The sequence below is a fragment of the Hipposideros armiger genome, unplaced genomic scaffold (genome assembly GCF_001890085.2).
Source record: "Hipposideros armiger isolate ML-2016 unplaced genomic scaffold, ASM189008v1 scaffold_690, whole genome shotgun sequence".
Lineage (NCBI taxonomy): Eukaryota > Metazoa > Chordata > Mammalia > Chiroptera > Hipposideridae > Hipposideros > Hipposideros armiger.
Window position 1 is genome coordinate 486,234 of NW_017732040.1, and position 23,763 is coordinate 509,996.

Consider the following 23,763-nt stretch of genomic DNA (forward strand, 5'->3'; position numbering starts at 1 on the left):
TCATCCGTCCTCAAAACTTTCAAGGTCACCAAAAACAAGGAGAAACTGTCAAGCCAAGAATAACCTAAGGAGTCATGACTATAGGTTTTTCTTTCTCTAATAAACAAAGCCACATGTATCAGTTAGGACCCTAGCAAGTAACACTCTCCAAGTTGAAAAGGGACTGTTTACAAAGGTCTGAGTAGAGTTTGGGTTCCCCAGGGCTGTACGGTGGGGAGACTCTGCTTCTGTCCTACGCCTAAAGGGGCAAGGGGACAGAGCTGTAGGGAGAGGACCATCTGACAGAAGTTATGGTCTTCAGTCAGGGGACACAAGTGGCCCATGACAACCCAGAAGAAAAGGAGTAAGGGATGAATAAATAACTTCGGATCCGTCTCCTCTCTCCCTCTGATTTCCTGCCCAGGGCCTCCATTGGCTGAACCTGACTGGAAATCAAATGCAAGGGCACCATTCAGGTCAGCCTCCTAGGCACAGAGCAGAGTGGGGAAGGATGGTGAGTGACTTTATGAAGGCAAATGGAAATATCCAGCACCCTTGTAGCTTTCTTTCATCTCTCCTCAAGACCATCCACATTATAGATTGGTTTGGTGAGATAGAGGACCACTGTGGACCCTAGCTCTGTGACCCTGGTAACATCACTACTTCTCTAGGCCTCATTCTTATCTGTAAAATGAAGGGTTTAGACTAGAAAGTCTCTGAGATCCCTTTTAGTCCTAATGCACATGATTCTAAAAGCAAACTAAATGCCTTACCAGGCTACATCTGATACGTGCCTAGAGTCCTGACAGCTGTTTATTTACTAAAGTATATACAGGCCTCTTTTTTCCGTGACGCATCTCTGCATCTGTGCAAGGCTGTGCATGCTGTTTACTGAGCCAGTTCAAAGAGAGGAGGAGGGTGTGCTCTGTCACACATGCAGACATACCACAGGCATGCTATGCTGGAAGAGGAAACCTGAGACTAGGAAACCACCCTGGGCTCTAGACAACCAACTGCAAGAGGCGAGGAGACAGACAGAAAGGCAAGCCACTCACCCAATGGTCTGCCGGGGAGCAGTCAGTGGGCATGGCTGCTTGTTTCTGAAGAAAACTCGAAGGGGCCTCAGCAGCTGACAGCAGCTGGTGCAGCCCTCAGGCAGGCCCAGCAACTCAATTGGTAGGCCCTGCAAAGGGTCTGCTGCCAGCAACCACACAGATGGTAATAATTAGCCAGAAAGTCAAACTACAGAAAGTTCCAAGAGTCCAGGAGAACCCCATGTTGAACAATGAACATACAAGCCTTCCCCTGCTGCCTTGGGACATTTTGTCCTGTATCGTGTCTAGTTTTTCAACTACTATCTGCTTCTGTTTCTTGAAACCTCTTTTTAAAAGTAGAAGGTCAGGCTAAGGAAGAGAATAACCCTATTACCCCTCCATGGCTGAAAGTGCAAAAGGAGTAAAACCCCTTGTCTTCATGCCCCCATATATCTTGGGTGGCCTGCAATATACAACAGATTTCCTCCCTCTTCCTAACTCCATCCTTAGTCGTTAAACTAGGACCTTCCATAATTACTGATGGGCCCCACATGGGTACTGATTTATAGTGTGTGTGATGGGGGTGGGGGAGAGGAAGGCAGGCATCTAAGAAGGACCTACCGTATTTTGCTGTGTATAATGTGCACTTTTTTGCCCAAATTTGTGAGGGAAAAATAAGGATGCGCATTGTACACAGGTAGTACTAATTCCGTATCTATATAAATGTTTTTAATTCTTTTATTTATGCTTATGAGTTGAAAGTGTAACTCTAGAAATCAATAACGATATCCATATGCAAAACAATACCCTGGAATACAATAATCAGTTTTGTTGAACTCAGGATGAACTTGCAACAACAAAGAGTTCTTGGTCTTCTATGATGCATAAATATCGTAAATTTGTTCCAGTACATAAAATTTCTTGTACCTTGTATCTGTTTTTGTGTTTTATAATTATTTGTTACATAAAATTTCTTGTGCCATAATATGTTAAAAAATAAATGCTAAAATTCCTTTATAATACAAAAAAACAAGGGGTGGCCAGTTAACTTGGTTGGTTAGAGCATGGTGCTGATAACACCAAAGTTTCTGGTTCAATCCCCACATGGGCTACTGTGACCTGTGCCCTCCTAAATAAATAAATAAATAAATAAATAAATAAATAAATAAATAAATAAATAAAATGGAAAAAAAAGTACCTAAATGTAAACAAATAAAAATTTGAATTAAAAAATTAAAATGAAGGATTTCTTCCCTGAAAAGTTTGGGCCAAAAATGTGGGTGCACGTTATACACAGCAAAATACGGTATATCACAAAAACCTTTGAAAACCCTTCCCAAACTGCTATTTGATTCCTAAATTCGATTGTTATCTAGTTTCCAGCAAAAACAGAAAAAAGAAACCAAACCAAAAAAAAAAAACCCCAAACAAACAAACAAACAAAATCATTATTGTAAACATACCCATACTTGGGAAATTACTGCTTTAAGATTGTTCAGTGAATTAAGGGCCTAAAGGCCTTGCTAGAGATGTGGAAGGAAGGGGAGTCTGGATGCGAGAGGTTGAGAAGGTGGGTAGAAAAAGGGGCCCTAGGACTAAGAAAAGGACAGAGTGTTCTGGGCACTGAGGAAGGACATCATATACGAGTACTTCACACTGTTGCCTAGAACTGTCCTGGCTGAGTCTGTGCTCTAAATGTTTTGAGAATTCAGATAAGCAGTTTCTCTATCATGTAACACATTAAAAGGTTGCAATCTGGACTTCAGATCCTCAGAAAGGTGTTTGCCTTTCCAGCTTTGAAGCAGTTAACAACCTGTGGAGTGTGCTTAAGGGGTGCCTAGGGAGTCTCTCTATTCCAAAATGCTTCCTTTGTTCACTGCCACAGTGAAGTCTAAAACTCTTCCACTAGAGCTGTACCTGCGTATCAATTCATTTATTAATCACTGTCCAGTGGTTTGCTAAAAGTCAGGCACTGGTCAAAGGGGGTTTTGATGGACAACAAATAGGTAGGTTAATTTTAGATACGTGGGATACTGAGAGTATTAGGGGCAGAGCTGGGCTCAGTGGGAGGCCACAGCTGGGACCTTCTCTGTGTTGTCAGAGTGACAGAGATCCCTTCAGAAAAGGAAAGAGGAATTCTGGAGACAGGGGGTCCTGAAAAAAGATTAAGAAGACAACCAGCTCCACAGGTTTACCCATGGCTGGCCTTGCCTGGCGCACTTTGCTTGCTTAGACGCAATTGCACCGTGCCTCTGCCTCCCCTGTCACGTGCCCTTTGCACCTTCTGACCCCTGGTCTCCCAAATGTCTAAGAGTGTTGTGCTCAGACCTCATGCTGTGAGAGTTACTACTCCCTCCATCCACTTCCAAATATAGCTGACCCTTGAAAAACGCGAAGGTTAGGGGCACCAAACCCCTGCACAGTTGAAAATCTATGTATAAGTTTTGACTCCCCCAAAACTTAACTACTAATAGCCTACTGCTGATCGGAAGCCTTACTGGTAACATAAAGTGGATAAACACATGTTTTGTATGTGATTGTATTATATACTGTATTCTTACTATAAGTTAAGCTAAAGTGTTATTTAAAAATTATAAGGAAGAGAAAATACTTGTACATTTACAGTATTTATTGAAAAAAACCTGCATATGAGTGGACCTGCACAGTTAAAACCTGTGTTGTTCAAGGGTCAGCTGTACAGTACTCTTCAAACAAATAGAGATGGCTTAAATCAGGGATGGTTTAATGAACCATAATGTAAGGTTTAAGTACGCATACCCGAATCAGACAGTCCTGAATTAGAATCCCAACCCTAGCACTTAGCAGCTGTGTGTTTTTGTGCATATTATTTCCTTCTCTAAACCTTGCTATCCTCGTTTGTAAACTGGATAATATTATAATAGTACTCAGCTGATAGGTGATTATGAGTATTAAACACATGCATATGAAGCACTTAGCACAAGGCCTGGCTCATAGTAAGTGCTCAGTAAATGACAGCCATTTATTTATTTCTTGCCCACTTTTACTTCCAGTAAAGGTTGGCCAACTGATGATGCACACTACTTCCAAAATCATTTCAAATTTAATCTAGACTTAGGCTGTGCTCACAAGTTTGTTCTTTAAAAATGCCACACAAGGGCCGGCCGAGTGGCTAAGTTGGTTAAGAGCTCCAGCTCTGAGCAACAGGGTCACCAGTTTGATTGCCACATGGGCCAGTGGGCTGCGCCCAAGCTGAGCTGCCGCTGAGTTGCCAACAGGTGGCAGGATTGCTCAGCTGGTGAGAGCACATGCTCCTAACAACAAGGTTGCAGGTTGGACTACTGCATGGGATTGTGGACTAAAATTGAACACAGCACCTTGAGCTGAGCGGCTGTGAGCTGCCAAAGGGCAGCCAGATGGCGACTGGAGTTGGAGCTGAGCTAGCTGCTCCCTCCACAACTAAGATTGAAGGACAACAACTTGGCTGTTCCCCTTCCCCAATTCCCCAACAAAATCTTAAAAAAAAAAAAAAAAAGCCACACAATTCTTTTGTAAGTCATGATCTCCTTACTGTTTTTTTTTTAAATCGGCTATATTTAGCTCTTCAATGTTATATCTCCGCTTGAAATCTTAAAGTCATCCTCCAAAAATACAAGTGGTTAAGCCAATATCATTTAGTCATTGAAATGAACAAGCAAATTTTTTTGAAATAACAATAGGTCTAACTGTTGGGACTAATTTCTGTAACTGCAAAGATAAATACATTGTAATTCATTTAATCAAAAGCTCCAATTTGGCAAGGCTAACCCTAAAGACTTGCTGTTGTAGTTCTGCCTCTTTAATCCCTGGGAGAACATCTAAGCTCTTTTCTATAGGTCCCAAATTGTCTCTCAGAGACACTGGGTCCTTCCAGGCTGAAACTCTCCCCTCCCCAGCTCACAGTTGAAATTGTTTGTGCCCATTTTACAGTCTCAAACACTAGTTACTTCTTATTTCTGGACTGCCACCCAACTATCTTACCTAAGGTTAATCCAGCAACCTTTTTTTTTTTTTACACATAATAACATATTTATTGAGTTCTCACTATGTGCCAGACACAGTTCTAAATACTTTATGTGGACAGTCATTTTATCCTCATAATATCTTTGTGAAATAGGTGCTGTTATTTTCATCTCTCTACATAGGATATCATTATTTTGATAATTTTCCTAAGGTGATCTAGCTGATACGTGTGGCAGAACTGGGATTTGAACCCAGGGAGTCTGGCTACACAGCTGGCTCTTTCCCATTAAACCCTATGACCTCTCAGAGAAGAGGTCAAGTTTATCAGAGATATAGCTTGGACAAGAATCCTGACTCCACTTTTTCACAAAAGCACCCTTCCTTTCATGGAACATTCTGTCCTGGCCCTGTCACTCTGTTCCTCCCAGCCTATTCTCGGGGGCATCCTTTGCCAAAAATATGAAAGAACTGTACTCACACAATATCCCTCTTACCTCTGTGAAACAGAGCTGCAAAAATATTCAAGGTGGTGTGCTTGGACTCAGGGGTTGGAGATCCAATCCCACTTACACTACTTACTGGCTGGGTGGCCTTGAGCAAGTCGCTTAATGTCTCTACCTTTAGAGTCTTCATTAGCAGAGTGGGGATCATGCTAAAGGTTGCCTTACAGGGCTTTTGTGAGCAGTACATGAGCTAATCTGTGTAATGTGCTCAGCACAATGACTGGCTCAATAAGTAAGCTGTTATCATTTAAGAAGATCAATAATAGCTATTATGATTATTGATCATGCAGTCCATAACTGTGAGCAGAAGTGAGAAGGGCACACTCAGAAAAGACTCAGAGAGAGGCCAGGTTGTAATCTAAGCTCCCTGGGGTTCTGCCCCTTGTCTATCCCTGCATGTGAGGGCGGGATGACTGAGATGGAAGAGCTCACCTCCTGAGCCTGGCTGGCACACGCCTCCAAGGGGGCTCCCCAGGGCAGGAGATGAACTCCTCCCCAAAAGGGACCCTGCACCCCTTCCGAAGGGCAAGGGTGTCCTTAAGAAACATTTTTCTAAGAGAAACAAGTGTATATAAGACACGAACCCTGCATTAGGGAGCTTAGGGTCTAGTGAACTAGCAGCTACAGTCTTGCACTAGCTGGCAAGGGAGCTCCAATGTCCCTGGTGGAAGGTACAAACCTAACAAGACATTGTTGCTGCCTTCTACAGGGATCCCTCCATGGTCACACTGTACACTCTCAGGAATGGGAAGAACATGCTTTTATTGTTCACTTGCTTCAGTAAAATAATCTTTTAAAATTAATTTACCTTTCATAACCCCATTTGTGAGGGTGGGTTATTACTATCCCATTTCACAGATAAGGAAACTGAGGTTGAGGACGTTTAACTTGTCCAAAGTCACCCAGCTAGACAATGCTTGAACCAAGATTCAAACCCCAATCTTCCTGGTATCAGAGCATGGCAGCATGGACTCCAGACTGAGGCTACCTCAGTTCGAATCCTTCCTCTACCACTTACTAGTTGTGTCTCCAGCCTTAATCTCCTCATCTGTAAAATTGGGGTGATGATGATGATGATACCCACCACCCTTGAAATGGTGGTTGGCATACATCAAGTGCTCAACAAGAGTTAGTGGCTGTCTTGGGATCACCAACTAATAGGTTATGACTAGTTTTGTTCAATTCATTCTTCTACTCGTATTTAGCCTGTTAGAAAACAGTGCACAGCAGCACATGGCTAAGGAGCAAAATGTGTGGTTCAGAGAAGTCAAAGCCATAGCAGTACAGAGAAAAGGCATTTGAAATACTTCATTAATGACTGCTTCATACATTTTCAAGTACTCCTTGTGCAGAAGCCATGCTGAGTTATCTGAGTCAGTCTAATGTCAGCACATGTGTTGCCAAAGCCAGCCTTCCAGCAAGGACTGCTGAGAGCACGTCCCTACGGAAGCCAAGGGCCACATGCAGCTTTCTGGGTAGACCAGTTAGCTCTGCCACAGGCAGCTAAGCCTCACACAGTGGGGCTCTGCCCATAAATGTACAAATGTGTCTCAAGGTGCCACATCTCCATGCCTGGAGGGACAGCTCAAAGCATGTGTCCCCATACATGATGGTGGGTGGGAGAGAGGGAAGGAGAGAGCATCAGGTCCTGGGAAACAGCTGGACCCCAGTTCATAGTGGCAAAAATGCCTTTTCCTAGCCCTTCCACTTCAGTCATTTCTCTGTGAATCTATTCAAAGCTGAAGGTATTTATGAATGCTCCTTGACATGCCAGGGACTCCAAAAACAGAAAAGAAAAGAAAAAGAAACAAAGAGAATTAGGGAATTCCCAGAATTCTGCCATAACACTTTCCACACCGGAACTCAAACAAAACGTGTGCTTCCAAGGACCCAGGAAGTCAAATTAAATTTGGAAAGAGAGTGGGAAAAGAAATGCCTGACCTTAGCCTCTGAGTCCATCCACCCACGACACACACCCATCAGCGAAAATGCCCTCAGCAGAAGGTTTAAAGGACAAGCACCTCATTTTGCTCAATAAATGTGAAACGGTAGCAAGAATGCCCAGTACCCTGGGTTCCTACCTCTTCAGCCGTGGTTCCAGGGGTCGTTTCCCTCTGGCTTTGGCACCACCTGCTACTGCAGATCCATCATCTCTCCTTGGGAAGCCAAGCTCCGCTGGTCAGGGAGGGGTTCCGCGGAAGGAAGGGGAGGGCAGGCCTGAGATCGTTGACGTGGGCAGGGGATAGTCTCCGAACCAAGCACTTGGTTACAGGGAAAGGATGTTTTGTAATTTGGGGCTTGAATCTCCAGAGGCGGAACAGGAAATGTCCACTGGGGCTGGGACCTCAAGAGAGAAACGGACTAGAGTCTGCCTTCAATGGGGGACCTTCTCGAGTGCTCACAACTGCGGCCTGTCTGGAATTTAAAGCTCCGTCTGAATTCTGGTGCCTGTTCCCCCTTACTATTTCCTCCAGCACTTTTTTTTTCCTTCTTCTTCTTCATGGAACGTCAGCTCCGTTCCTGACATGCTGGAAAATTTTTCCTCTGTTTAAACTTGGCTCAAGAACACTTTCTCCTTGTGAGAGAAAATATTTCTCTTGTTACACAGTTCATGTTTTTTTTTTTTTTAAAGAGAACTATTTGTTTTGCCAACTTTTGTACTGGGGACATTTTTTTCATGGATTTCTCCCCCTTTTCCCCCCAAACCTCTGGATTCCAAGAAATATACACACCCACATCCTTCTTGCTATTTTCCCCCCTTCTAATTGAAAAATAACAATAATAACTGGTAAAAGACTGCAGTGAAAACACCCTTAAACTATGGGCTCACAGGTTCCTGACCAGGTCAGCCTTCTGCACGTGCTCGTCTGGGCCTCGGTCCAGTGTGTGGTGTGTGGCAGGAGGGGTAATGATAGTCTTCAAGGCCTTCTCTTAGTTCGAGGTCTTTCTATGATGTTAACACAGGAATTGGCTACCTTTCCCAAATGGGATCCAGTTCCAAGTTACAAACTCTGCCTCTTCAGTCCCCCAGGAGTGGGGCTGGAAGATTCCTGATTATAATTCTTGGAAGCATTGGGGTGCAGGTACATGAGGGTGAGAAGCCATCCTAATATTCACTGTTGGTTATTGCCTGGAGGGTGGCATATCTGCGAATTGTCAAATGGCATCAGAAATTGGGAACCTTTAAGGTACTTGTTGACCCCTGCAATAAAACCTGGTAGTTCTCACAGTGCTAATTAGAGATTTGTTCACAAACAGGAAATGACAATATCTCCTATGTTCTATGTATTAAAAGAAAGTGGGTAATAAATAGTGTAAACAAGATTATAAGAAAAAAAAAGTTTGCCCATTAGTCAGATTAGAAAGTTTCAAATGTTTTAGAAGTATCTTTCATTTAAAAAATTACACGGTATACATAATAGACTGGGGCTAGTGATTTTTAGATTGTTAATTTGATGTACTGATTACATATTATTTTTATTTAGTCAGTGAAGCAGGACTAACCTAAGTGATGTTTTTTCATTCTAGCTTGAGTACCTGAACTTAAAAGTAATTGAAATGCATTTATATTCTGAAATTTAGAGAGTCTAACATTTCAAACTCATTTTAGTGTGTGTGGAAATAATCCCAATACACAAAATTTAACCCATCATTAAAAGTATTTAACTAGGTGCCTATTTTAAAAACATATTTAAACATAATAGTAAAATAAACATAGAACTCCCTCACTTGGCTTTTGTCCCCAAATAATCAAGAGTTACACTCTAAAAAGAGGAAGAAATAATGAGTCTATTTGATATATAAACAATAGATAACACACGTTTCTAAAAAATTGATTGTGCCCTCAATGAGGGCAAAAATCACAGACTTCAAGAGCGTGCAGCTCCAGTGGGCACAGCTCACCATAGGGATGTGGGGATGTTGCCAGGCAGAACTGGCGAGGTGGCACTTCTAATTCTTACCTTGAAAGCAAGATTCACGAGATTAATCAGCTCTTTTTACTAGATAAACTAGTTGCTTCGATATCATGAATGTAGACACAGGCATAACGATCTCACATTGGGCAGCAAAAGACAGGGCAGTAGGTGAGATGAAAAGCCAGTCTTTTCAAGGTCAAAGCTAGACAATATTTCACAGAAGGCCAAAGCTTGGACAAGTTTGTGGATGAGGGACCATACTGAATTTAACTGCCTACAAAGCATTCATTGAGTACTGACTGTATGTGCCAGGTCTGTTGGAGGCCTCCTCACACGAAAACAGTTTTAATAGAACAACTCTGTAAGATATTGTTGCTCTCATTATACAAAATGAGAGCTGATGTTCTGAGAGATATATTTTGCAATTATACCTGTCAGTGTTAAAACTGTTCATGACTTGAGTTTTTTAAAAAAGATTAATTTTATTCATGCTGCCTGTCTAATCCCCCAACTCTTTACCATGTTTCATGTTAGAATTGCAAATATCGTCTATTCATGTATTCCAGTCAATGAACATTTACTGGACATCTATGTACATAGCGCCAAGACGAAAGATGAATGCCTCAAACAGTGCCCTGGGGATGTTTTTAATCTAGTAGGGAGAGGAAATAAACATACCTGTATCATTTGATGCAGCAATTCCATCCCTAGGTATATACCCAAGAAAACTGAAAACATATGTCCACACAAAAAAACTATACATAAATGTCCATAGTAGCTGTATGCATAATAGCTTCTGTGGAAACAACCCAACTATCCATCAACTGATGAAAAAGTAAGCAAAATGTGATATAGCCGTACAATAGAATATTTCTCAGCCATATGAAGAAGTGAAGTATGGATACATGCCACAACATGGGTGATTCTTGAGTGCATTAGGCTAAGTGAAAGAAGCCAGTCACAAAACACCGCATATTTTATAATTTCGTTTATATGAAATGTCTAGAATGGGCAAATCCATGGAGACAGAAAGTAGGTTGCCAGGGGCTGGGCTGGTGGTATACCAGGAGCGGAAGCTTGGGGATTGATAGTTAAAGGGTATGGGGTTTTCTTTCTGCTGAAAATGTTCTAGAATTGATGGTGGCAATGGTTGCACAATTTTGTGAATATACTAAAAACCACCAAACTATATACTCTAAATGGTATGTAAATTATATCTAAGTAAAGCTTTTGCAAAAACAATACAAATAACTTAAAAAACAATAGCAATATCTGTTTATTTTGTAACCCACTCCAACTTCTAAAGTGCCATATTCCAGGTACAGTTTCTTGCTTCTTTGTCCAGTTCACTTTGAGGTTTTACTTTGAGGAATTCAAGACACTGTCTGAGAAAAGAGAAGATGATATGGGGGATTCAAGGAAAGAATAATTTCTTACATGAACAAATCATTCTGTAGACTGATTCTTTGACAATCTTCCTTCTTTAGGGAAACAAATATCCCCAAGCTCTCTCCATCCTGCCTTCTACCAAAGTTCACATTCAAAGGATTTAAAAAATGTAATTCCACTGAGATTTGGGAGTCTGACAATGGTTACTGTATGTGCTTTTAATTAATGATCGTACTTTTGATTGTCTTAAGCTAATGAAATAAATTCACTCTAATTTTTCATCTCTCAGAAATGATGAAAACCCATTCTATATTCCAGATGACCTAAAAGGTGCAGGAGCTAGGAGTCTAGCCGAGGAAGCAAGCAAAGCAACAAATGTATTGTAGTAGGCAGGTGCTATAGCAGAAAATACAGGTACAATAAGGGCCCAGTGAGGGCAAAAGTGCATGATGTGGGGAATGGCTGGAGCAGCAAGAGTGGTTGCAAGGAGGTCCTTGGAGTCAATGGATGGGAACCACTGAAAATTTTGAAATAACAGTGTCATGTTTTCGAAGAGACGTTGTAGAGGTACTGAGGATGGTGAAACTTGGCACTTTCACTCGAGAATGTCTGGCAATTGGGCGAAAAAGGTTTCTTCTCATTGTTGTTGTTATTATTTTAAGGATAGATTATGTAAGAGTAATTTAGAAGCAGCTTTCTGGCTCCTGAAATATGATTTGCACAGTTACAGAAGGGGAGACAATTCAGCCACCCTTCTTGAGAATCCGTTACCTGGACACACTTCATTTCTCTGAATGGGTCAGGTGTCATTCCTGCTTTTGTCCAGTAGATGGAGGCATTGCTGTTCCAGCCAGAAACTCTTTCCAAACTTGGTCTTACATATCAGTCCTGGCAGCTGCGCACCAGAAACAGCTGCCATTTACTCCTTTTTGTACTGGGCAGCAGACAAGACAAGCAACCCAGAATTCCACAGTAGAAAGAGCATGGGCTTTGGAGTTGGATGAGTTGTGTCGTAATCCGGACTCTTTGCCTTAGTGGAGTGACCTTGGGCACATTACTTCATCTCTTAGTTGACTCCTCCAAAAAGGGAGGATTTCATAGATCCATTGTCTCCTATCTACCATTTCCAAACTCCCACACTCTGAAAACCAGAAGCATTTCATAACTCATTCAGCAGCAAGACCTGGCATGGCCTAAGGTTTCCTACTTGGTGTGAATATTCTTACATTTCACTGCAACAAAAGTTTTCGTGTTTCATTGCAAGGTGCTCCCTGGCCCATGAGGGGTTTTATATAATAAAACATATATTTTGCAGTATCACCTTTCCAAAATCTGAAGCACACCTGGCTCTGGGATAAGAGATTGTGGACATGCAGTGCCAGCTGTGGTGAGGATGGAAGATGACTAGTTCAAAGCACCTAGCACACGTTTGGCTCCACCACCCCCCACACACCCACCCACCCCCGAACCATCAGATTTGGGTTCTGGAAAACAAGAGAAAGCCAGCGGGGAGAAAAGGCAAAGACTCCATCTTGATGCATTCATATCCATTCACACAACAAAGATATATTAAGTACCTACTATGTGCCAGAGACTTTGTGATTAATAGTCTTCTGCTGAGCCTGTGCTGTCCTTAGGGATAAACTCAGGGATTGTCTTGGTTGGACTCCACGCATTGGGAAGCCAGAGGGTCTCTGGGTGAGGGAAAAAGTAAGATACAGAAGGAGGTGACTGCGCCAGATGCTGTGGAAAGAGAAAAGGAAGATCATGTTCCTAGGCTTGGCCACACTGTGGTTGCCTCTTCCACCCATCCGTAAACTTTTAATACCATCTTTGATTCTCACTCAAGATTCCACCTGGTTAAGCGTCTTCTACCCTGGAGTAAGGATGGCTGATGGAGTCAGAGGGCAGAAGGTGTGCTTCAAATGCAGCTCACCCGTAAGCATTGCTTGAAACTGGAGTAAATAGCAGAAAGTCCTGGGGAATCTCACTTGACTGCCAATTTGATGTCTATTATAGGTTCACCACCAGTGTAACAGGGATAACAAGACCTAGCTCTGCCCATTTCACACCCTGTCTTTCGCTTCTCACTCACTCCCACTCTATGCTCCACTGACATCAAGTGTTTGCAATTCTTCAAACATGCCGGATTCTGCCTTCCTTCTTTGCCTTGCACATGCTGTTCTTTTTTCCTGAAAACGACTTCACCATTCCTTCCTTCTCTTCTGTTTAATTCCTGGTAGTCCCTCAGCACAGCCCAGGGCTCAATTGCTCCAGGTGCTTTACCTGCTCTTCCTTTCCTGTCAGCCCTGGGTCATCCCAACGGACCCTGTGCACCCTGCCACCACAGCACTGCACACACTGCACCGGAATCATCAAGGTTAGTGTCTCCCCACCCCCACCGCACCCACCACACACATACACTGGCAGGACCTCGAGGGCACGCCCTGTTCTTTGTATCCTGAGTACCACTGGGCTTGCCACTCAGTGTTGATGGATTGAAGGAATGGCAGTCGAGATCCATGTTACTGTATTTATGAAAGAGCTGTGAGCTCTTGGGAGGTATGCTAAAGTTCTACAGAGCAGAAAATGACATGAATCTGCAGGCACTGCAAGAAGAAACCTGAGACCTATTTTGGTGTCAGGTCCTCACCTAGCACGACCGATTGCTTCATCCCTGGGGGATGCTTGTGGGAAGCATACTGGACAGGAAGTCCCAAAGCCTGGGCTCGGGACCCACATCCATCACCAGCCCACTGTGTGACTGTGTGATCATATCATCGACCATCATGTAGCAGCTTAGCCTCCTCTTCCCTTATCAGGGCAACAGAGTCAGAGCAGCTGCTCCCTAAAGTTCTAATATTCTGTGGCTTTATTTCGAGGGCATCGAGCTGTGGATTCATAGACTGCATGATGACATCTAACGGAAATTGCTAGTTCTAAAAATAGAATTGTGAATTGCACCAACACGTGTATGGAGACAGGATCGTGGATAAGGACGCTGAGAGTATAGGTGGTGGCCAAGTGGAAGACTGTCACACAAATATGTTTACCTTTATAGATTAATTCTTCTTCTGTCTTCAGGAAGTCTTCTTCTAAAATTCAAACACTTCTGGGTCCCACCTTTTTACCTTAAAATCATAGAATGTCAAGGCTAGAAAGGAGTTTAGTAGTTAATAATATCTCAGTTGTCCTGTCAAAATCTTGAGGGATAGCTGATGGACAACGAGAATGGGACAGGCTCTGAAGGGCACCTGGGTAGTGAGGCCCAGTGACACCTGCAAGCTGCCGATAGGAAAGTCAGAAGGTAAGTAAGAAGACATTTCTCCTACCTTGTTAGTTTCTCCTCTAGCCATTATCTGCAATGCAAGCACTTCTACAAAAGCAGAACTTCTGTTCCCAATACAAGGCATACGCCACTTCCCCATTCTGCTCTCTAGGCTTCCTTCCACCACACACAGTTGCTCAAACCAAAGACCTAGAAACCGTTCTCTGTTTTCCCCACCTCTAACACTCAATCCATCAGTGAATCCTGTCATAGTTTCCTTCAAACATACCCCCAGTCTGACCACTTCCCATCATCTTCACTGCTAAAACCCGAGTTAAAATCACTGTCATCTAGCCAGAACTAATGCAACAGCCTTCTAATTGGGCCCTTGTCTCTATTCTTGTTCCCCTAGACGTCATTCTCCATATGGCAGCCAGAACCATCTTCAGCTAACACAGTCCAATGGCTTCCCATTGCTAGTACAGGAAGCTCCAAAATGCTTCCATTGTCACAAGGCCCCTGCCCACCTCTCCAACTTCACCTTCCAGGCTGCAGCCACGCTGGCCTTTCTGTTTCTCCAACATGCCAAACATTTGGTTGTTTCAGGGTCTTTGAACCTCTTATTTCTTCCCCACCCCACCCCCCAGATCACCATACACAGGCCCACCCCTGACATTAGCGGGGCTGAGGAACAGAGTACAAATGGAGGTCCACATACCACTGACAGCTGTTCCATAAGACATGTTCTATGCTCTTACCATGACAAATGCCTTCATAATAACAAAATTGAAAAATATGGGTAAATGTATGGTTTTTATGACTTTAAGTTAGCAAAATATAAAGGACAATTGAATTTAAATTATTATTGTGCATATTTGAGTGTTCTGTTGGTTGGTTGGTGATATTTAAATGAGTAACAGACATTCATTATTCATAACTTATATGTTTATTTCACAAAAATTTATTTTTGGTTTTTATTTAAGTGAAATCACAAAAATAATCATTTTCAAATAATTGTGTTCTATTGAGATGAATGATATAAAAGATTTTTAAAATGTTATTGTCCTCAGAATACAAAATTTAAGTATATTACCATTAAAATATAACTGAAAGTAAATATAAAAAAATAAAAAATGAAATGTTTTTATGTATACTTTCAAAAAAGTTATTTTTCTCAATCAAAATTATTTAAAATTAGGGGCGGCTGGTTAGCTCAGGTGGTTAGAGCGCAGTGCTCATAACACCAAAGTTGCTGGTTCGATCCCCACATGGGCCACTGAACTGCGCCCTCCACAACTACATTGAAACAACTACTTGACTTGGAGCTGATGAGTCCTGGAAAAACACATTGTTCCCCAATTAAAAAAAAATTATTTAAAATTAAGTGAATGTATATTATAATCAATGGATACGAAAATTTTAACTTAGAATTATTTAAATAAAACTGAAGAACTTTTTTGGAAAACTTAGCTAAATTATATTTAATATTTTTATGTAAAAGATGATTCTCAATATTAGTATTCAATGTCCACGTGGTTGTCAAGGTAAGGAATTGGTATTCTTCAAGCATCTTATATCTAGATCAACATGCATACAGATTTAAGAGAAATATGAATTATTTAACAGTGCAAATGTTCCTCACGTACCATGTGCCAATGCTGCAAATACTGCTCTAATCCATGAGCATCTCCAAACATAAAGAAGAACAAAAGAAATGGATGCTCAGAACTCTGAGAAACAATTCTTTATGCATTGATGCTATCTGAAAAGAAGGACTTAACAAATTAATTCATCCTTTTTCTTACCGAAGCACGTCCACCACGCTCATCCTCTCCATACTAGTTTGCATCTGGATGCAGAGGTAGAAAAGCACTTCTCTGGAGCCCAAACAATGTTAAGTAATGAGGATGCTCAGGGTCTTCTCACAGAGGGCCCAGGGCAGGGGCCCCTATGCCTTAATCCAAGGGTAGTTGTATTTATAAGGTCACTTCCTTCTCTGTCTCACAGACATAGAAAGGCCTTCCCTGACCATCCTGATTAACTGAAGGGGTGCTCACCTACCCACCCCAGTCATTCTTTATCCATTGTCCTATTGTTTTCTTCATAGCAATTAACATTCTCTGGAATTACATCATTATCTTATTTGATGATTGTTTATTATCTTCCCCACCACCACCACCACCATTAGTTTTGTCATGTTTACTTTATATACTCAGCCCTTACAAGAGAGTGTGGCACGTGATAGGCCTCAATAACTATTTATTAATAATCGAACATCTCCAATCTTATACTTCTAGAGGTACTATAGCAACGTACATTTATTTTTGTGATGCTTCTACCCTTACACAGTGCCTGCCCATCCATGCCCACAACCTGTGAACTACAAAGGCTTGACTGGGGCTAAGAAAGGTTAGGAGGTTTGTCATTGTAAGCAAGTGGTAGAGCTGGAACTTGAAACTAGTCTGCTATCCATAAAATTAGGGTTCTTTGCCTCATTCATACCGCTGGAGTGAAGAAGGGGCCTTGAGCTGCTGTGAAACATACACCCACGGCAAGCAGCCTCATGCATTTCTTCCCCTAGAGGGCAGTGGCTGCACACACGTGGACATCTGACTGGTACTAGAAGGGGGTGACGGGTGCCCACATCTTCACCTAGATTTTAGGAGACCCTCAAGACATTCTGATCACACAAAGACTGTAATACTAGTTTCATAGATCTTATTAGCTCGGTGTGTTTCCAAAAAGCTGGGAACCCCCTGCCTTTACCACATATTTTTCCAAGTAGAAAATTGCAATTTAAAGCCAATACATCTCTGTTCTTTTCTGCTTTCAGATACCTAATGTTACCGGTGTTTCTCAATCTTCACACAATCAACATTTGGGGCTGGAAAATTTTTTGTTGTGGAGAGGCTGTCTTGTGCATTTTAGGATGTTTAACAGCATCCCTGGCCTCTACACACTAGTTGCCAATAGCACTCACTACCCACTCCCCTGCCAGCACACTCACACATGCACACACACACAGCTGTGACAACCAAAATGTCTACAGATGTAGCCAAATGTCCCCAGAAGGGAGGGGTGAAACCACCCTATCACCCTGGTTTGAGAACCATTACCTCATTGTTGTAAAAAACAAAAAGCAGACTGCCCATGGAATAGACGTCATGGAGTCTAGTTGTAAATTGTGCTTCAGGAGACTGCTGAGGAGGAATTCACAAATGCTCTCAACACAGGCTCTCACAATTTCCATGTAAACTTTCCTTCTAGTGACATTTATTTTTTAACATCTCCAAATGGCAATCATTTGCAAATTAAATGGTGTTTATCCTCCTGGCTATGACTCTAAAAGGAGTGCAGGGATTTTTTTTTTTTTGTCTGAGTTCTTAGTCCCTGGGAGTCATTTATCTCACTTTTATTATTGTTCCTCATTTGGCTTTTTCCTCCACCAGACAGGCTTAATAACTGGCAATCATCACATCGCAGGGCAAAGTGGTGGGCAGCCTCCCCCGCACCGGGGGGATCAGATGATCCACAGAGCCTGAGCTCGCTGGAGCCATTGCTTCTTTTGTTTTCCTGGGCAGACTGCAGTTTTGTCTCTTGGCTCTCCTTGAATGAAGAGAATCTTAAAACATCATATGGCTGCAAATGGCTTCGTATACGCTGGAAGGAGCAGTAAACAGGAAGTCAACAGCAAAAGAGAAATAAAAGTGATCAGTCAATAAGGCTGTTCAATCCCCCCTAGGCATCTTGGGGGAAAGTTGGGCTACATTAATCAGGCCTGGGCACAGAGGCCCCGGAGCAGAGCTGCAGGGAGCCAGCCAGGGGAGTGAGTGCCAAGCCCCTCCGACAGCCAAAGATCTGCCCGGAGAGGCAGAACAATGCGGCCCACAAGCGCGCATGGAAATCATCACAGCCAAGTTGCAGAACTTACATGACAATTTTTTCTCCTTTCCTGGACGCGGATGAAAGGCTGCACTGTGAGTGGAGAGTACAATTGCCCTGGCATTCGCGTCCCACATCTGGTCGCTCTTGCTGTACCCTAGACTTTCGCATTCGGAGAGAGACAACCCACAATGTTGTCTCTCACGCAGGGCACTGAGATGCCAACGGTGCCTCCGAGTTCACTTCTGGGGGCCCTGGCTGCCCTTCTCAGCCACCACCCAGCATCTATGGCTTCGTGGCCCAGTTTCCTGACCCAGAGGGGCCCCTCCCGAACAGGAATCACTGCCACACTGGTTTAGAGCCTGGTCCATCCTGCCTACAGTCTTTCCTGAAAATAGCATCTCAGAGAATTTGGGGGATGACACAGTGACTTCTTTGATGTCAGTCTTAAAGGAGAGGGATGCCTCCCAAAACTAAGAGAGAAAAAGACACGGAGAGACACCAGGCTCTTGGCGTCTCATTTCACAAGGAAGGTCAGATTGTACAGACAGGGAGCTTTTGTTTTCTTTAAAAAAAAAAAAAAAAGAGTGTAGGAGGTGGCAACCTAGTTTGAGGTCAGAAGGATAAGAAACATATCTTTTGGCCATTTTCTAAGCCTACCTGGAGGAAGCAGAGTTTGCAACCTATAGAACACTATGATTAAAAAATAACCCCCTCTCCAATCAAAATTCCTCTGGTCCATTTATTTTGTGACACATTATACTTCAAACATGGATGTGGACAGGGTTGTGTTCCATACCAGAGGCTCAACCATGGAGAGTGGGGACATTCTGAAGGAGGCCCTTGAGAAGACTCAGGTTACGCATGATGTAAAACAACAGGATGATGGCGGAGCTCTGACCTCAATGCTCCTGAACTAGAGTCATAAGCAGGTTGTTTTCTAACACTTGACACCCTTGTGACTAGACGGAAGAGTAGAGACCCCGACCAGGTGTGTGAAGGTGGCTGGCCTCCAGCTTCTGTTTAAGCAAAGGCTCGCCTTCCTGGAGACACTCGTGCTGCCTGGCTGCCCTCCCCCACTCACTGTACAGGGAAGAGGCCCGAAGGAGGGGGTCACTAAACCTCCAGCCCAGGCTCAGGCTTCTCACTTGTATCACCTTCTGCACGATTCTCCATCTTCTCCATAAGCAGTCTCAGCAGGAATCGAGCAATCACAAATATATAACTTCAGACAACAAATTGGACGATTCTGTGGTAAGCACAGATACACATCTGCTGAATGGGGAGAGACTTTTGGTATAACTTCCATTTCCCAAGTAAGCTAAGTGCTAAGACTTGACACAGCCGGTCATCATGGACAATAAGTGAATCAATGAGCCTCTGCCACGTGTCCGGGCTGTGTTTGGTACCATGGGTCATATTTAAAGAAGCCAAAACATGGTCCTTGCTTCTGTGAGGTTACATTCTAGTTCAACTCACAAGACTAACAAACATGCAAGGTGGAGAACATGATATAAGGACACATGACCATTTTGGCCCTGAGTGAGCTCACGCCTTAACATTTAGGCAGAGCTATGGCACTTTGTTCAATAATACCTCACATTGTTATTTAACTTTTCTTTTATGTCCTATATCACCCATTAGGTTATAAACTCCTCCAGAGTTGGAAGCACAAATTACCCTTCTTGGGGTCTCACCACACACACACACACACACACACACACACACACACATGGCTTCTTGGGCTACACACACAGTTAGGTGCTTGTTATGCTGTTACTGAATGCTGCAGTAAATTAATTGCGTGGAACAGAATATAATTGCAATAGGAGTTTATGTCAAGGAGCAATCTGAGTGGGCAGGAGTGTCTGGAGGGTGGAGACTCAATGGAGATGCAAGAGGCAATTGACAGTAAACAACTGTGGTTCTTTTTTTTTTTTTCCTTTTGAAAATAGTGATTAAACATAACATTTAAAAATTGTAAAAATGCACATATTCATTATAGAAAATTTATAAAATAAAGAGAAATGCAAAGAAGGAAATTTAAACCACAGGTAATTTGACTCACAGACATTCGTAAACACACAGAATATATAATTATAAACTGTAAGAAGTATTATGAGGGAACAGATAAATAAGAGAATAAATAATGGAGGACCTGATCTCAAATGAAGGAGGCCTCTCTGAGGGCGAGACACTTAAGCTGGGACCTGAAGAATGAGCAGGGGTTAGACAGGTGAAGGGAGCGAGAAAGAACATAACAGGCAGGTGTGTGTTACAGAACATATTTTTAAAAAGGGAAATCATAACTTGCATACAAATGTAAAATGAACATGTGCCAAAAATTGTATTTAACTCAACAATTAGTGAGGGAACCAGTAAGATGTTACAACTGGTTCAAATGAGAATTCAAAGTACCACACTTATCAATCAAAAATGCTGAAATAAAGTATATATAGATGTCAAATTGGGTGGAGGAAAATCAGCTGTCCTTCCCCTGAACAGAATTCACTGGCATATGAAAAATTATCATTTGCATTACTCAGCTACCTATAGCTTATAGAACTGTAAACTAGCTCAGATAAAATGAAAGATGGAGATAACCAGGATTAGTAAGCTAGTCAGGACACCCAGGATTTTTTTCTCCTTATTTCAAAGTCTTTCACAGTTTTTCCTGACATGTGCAAATGCCCTGGGGAAGGAAAGAGCTTAATAAAACTGAAAGAAGAGGAATGTTGCTGGGGTATAATGAGCAAGGAGGAGAGTGGGTTGAGATAGGGGTCATGGTGTACCTTCCTGTTTGTAGTCTGCTCTTTTCATTTAACAATATGGGATGAACATTTCCCCATATCATCAAATATCCTTCTGAAGCACGATTTTTTTTAATGGCTGCACCATGTCCCCTTCTAGTGGACTCACTATAATGTATTTATTAACGCCCCCTCCCACTTGTCCATTTAAGCTGTTCTCACTGAATATGCTTGTACATGAATCTTTGTTCTCACATACCTCTGATTATTTCCTTGGGATAGATTTCTCTAAGTAGAATCTCTATATCAAAGATTTTAAAGGTGTTTATTAACAAAAACTGCTTTCGAATGAAATGTTTTAGGAAAATATTGAGGTGTGGAGAAATGGAGGCTCTAAGATTACCTAGACGGCCAATGTACCAAGCAGGTGTGAGGTGGGCAGGGCCTGACCTAGGAGAGAGCAGTGGGGTGAGAGGAGGGTCAGAAGTGAGAGGGTTTAGTCGCAGCAGCAGTTTGGGGGCCTGGGTGTATAGAGTGAAAGGGGGAGGAGGTAATGATTTCAAAGCTTTAGACTTGCATTTGCTTTAGACAAACTTTGGAAACGGGGGTGTTTGGAAGAGAAACTAACTTGAGGGAAGAAGACGTTTAGTTTTGGACATGGAAGGTGTGGGAAAATCATAGAGCATCCAGGAGACTAGGGGCAGTCTGGTCTGGAGAGGTCAATTTGGGAGTCACACAGAGATCTGCCGGTTCAGACTAGGAGAGAGGGGATGCCTGTCAGAGGGACCCTGGCAGGAACCCCACACTCACGGGCACGCTTGGAGGACCCTGCAAATAACCAAGCAGGAGAGAGGGAGGTAGGGAAGCGTGACTACAAGGCAGGGAATTAACAATGCCAAATATTGCCTTGAGGTCAGCAAGAATGCAGACTAAGGAAAAAAGCCATTGTATTTAACCAAAGAAAGTCATGGTGACCTTAATGAGAGAAGTTTCAGTAAAATCGTGGAGGTGGAAGTCAGTGGTTAAGAGAATAGGAGATAGAGGCACTGAGTGTCGGCCACAATGTGGAGGGTTTTGGCAGCAAAAGAAAGAGGAACGTCTGGAAATTAGCTAGAAAGGAGGAGAGTCCAGCATTATTTTGTGAGAGTACGTGTCTTGTTCATATTCCAACCCAGCAGCTTCCCTCTGCCTTTCCACATCCCCTACCACAGTTTCCTCTTAGTTTTCAATCCCAAGTATGTTTTAACCTCAAAGGATATTATGTGGTTTCACATGACAAGCACTTAACACAGAGCTGGGCACATAGTATGTGCTCAGTAAGTGTTAGCTATTGTTCTTTTTTATTACGAGTCCTTAGGAACAAAACATGCAAACAAAAGAAGAAAAGTATGCCAGGGAAGGGAGAGTAAGATTGGGGATGAGGTGAAGGAGGGGGCGCTGTCCTTAGCAGGAAAATGAAACGAAATAGGACATTTTTCTTTTCTTGGCCTTAATTCCAGATCTATTGTTGACTTAATTCTAGGTATACTGTTTCTATATAAGAAGTCCCAAGAAGTCTGCATTTTGTGAGTTGGCATGTAGCTTTGAGACTCTCCTCAAGGATTTCTTTCTGCATTCTCCTTCATTGCTTTGGGGTCAGTCTGAGTCTGAGATTGGGCCCTGCCGCCCCTTGGAATTGTGGAAGAGGACAGAGCAGAACTCCCTGAGGGACAGGATTTGGGAAGAGAATGCACAGTGGAGAGATAAGCAAACACCAAATTTGGGAGCCATTTGCGGCAATTGCAAGGGAGGGACAGAGTCCATGTCCTGAAGACATCCGAGTCCATGTCTTCAGGAGTGGATGGAGTGCAGTGACAGACAGTCATCAGCAGGGAGGGTCTGGGCAGGAGCAAAAGCCCAGAGCGTTCTGTGGGCAGGCCAACATGTAGGAACAGTGTGGGCTAAGGAGCAGGTCCTACTTTTCCTGAAGCAAGATGACAGAATGAGCCCACACTGAAGCGGGGCTGTGCAAAGAAGATGCAATTAGTTTATTGTATCTATAACTTTGCTGGCCTTCCCCCAGGCCTTCCTCACCCAATGGTTTGAAGACAAAAAAGTAACTTGTCCAACCTAGTTGAGAGCTTCAGTAATTTAAACAGTCCCTGTAGACAGAGTTCAGTCTCTCATGGATAAAAATGTTCCTCCTCTGTCTCACCTAAGATAGCATCTGGGATACAGAGGAAGAGCTGTGTGTGGCTTACATGCGAGAGGGCTTCAGATGTGTCTTCAGCATCCTTGGAGGTCCAGCAAGCTTTCCTGTATCTTCTTGGTTGCTACTTGTCCTGATGGCCTTCTCAGGTGAAGCAGAGTCTGTTTAATATGTGATCTGGCCTCTCTTGGCTTGACCAGAGCTCAGAGCACTCCCTGAAAAATTGACTTGGGTCTCCTGTTGCTGCATGTCTCTCTGAGGCGATCTGTGACTACCATTTAGGTCCCCACTGCCTGGATTCCACTCTGCAGCCCTGGCTACTGAACCATCCTTCCCAGTGATAATTCTCGTCTTCCTCTCAGCAACATCGCTGGTTGCATATCTTTTCAATAGCAGAAGCTTTTGCTGTTACAAAAGCTGACTGTCTCATTACTTGATTTTATAACTGGGTTAAACGTCAATCTGGGGGATAAATCTGTTATTAAGGCTACCCATATAATGAGACTTGAGCCACCTGAATTCCTCTGCATTAACTAATGCTTCAGATCAAATTATTTGAACTGATCAGTTGTCTTGGCATCGGGTGGAGATGGCTGTTTTTGGCCAGGCCTGAAAACCTGAGAGGTCTTTTATTTCAAACCCTCTAAACACCGTGCTCAATGAGGATGGAAAGTGTTGCATGTGGAAATTGCCTAGGTGACTGGGGAAAACGTTGCCAAAAGAGAAACTTTCCAGTTCTTGGCTTTCAAAGTGTGCACTGTGCCATATGTCATGAGGTAATACAGATTCCCTGAATGGATGCACCACAGCCAATGAAAGCAGTGACCTGACAGTCAGCAAATACAGTTTTAGTCACTAATCAGAGGCAAAAG

The 23,763-nt window shown here is 42.9% G+C and overlaps 1 protein-coding gene across 4 annotated transcripts in view; it reads right to left on the bottom strand.

Annotated features, from left to right (window-relative positions):
- Window positions 1-8,034, bottom strand: part of TACC1 (transforming acidic coiled-coil containing protein 1) — a 109,375-nt gene extending 101,341 nt beyond the window's left edge. The window contains exon 1 of one of the 4 annotated variants that reach the window (XM_019626794.1): window positions 7,579-8,034. The gene's annotated coding sequence lies outside the window, so the exon portion shown is untranslated. Of the gene's footprint in view, window positions 1-1,034; window positions 1,138-7,578 lie in introns of those variants that run through there. The other 3 variants (XM_019626800.1, XM_019626802.1, XM_019626801.1) reach the window with 3 other exon arrangements.
- Window positions 8,035-23,763: the final 15,729 nt, after the last annotated feature.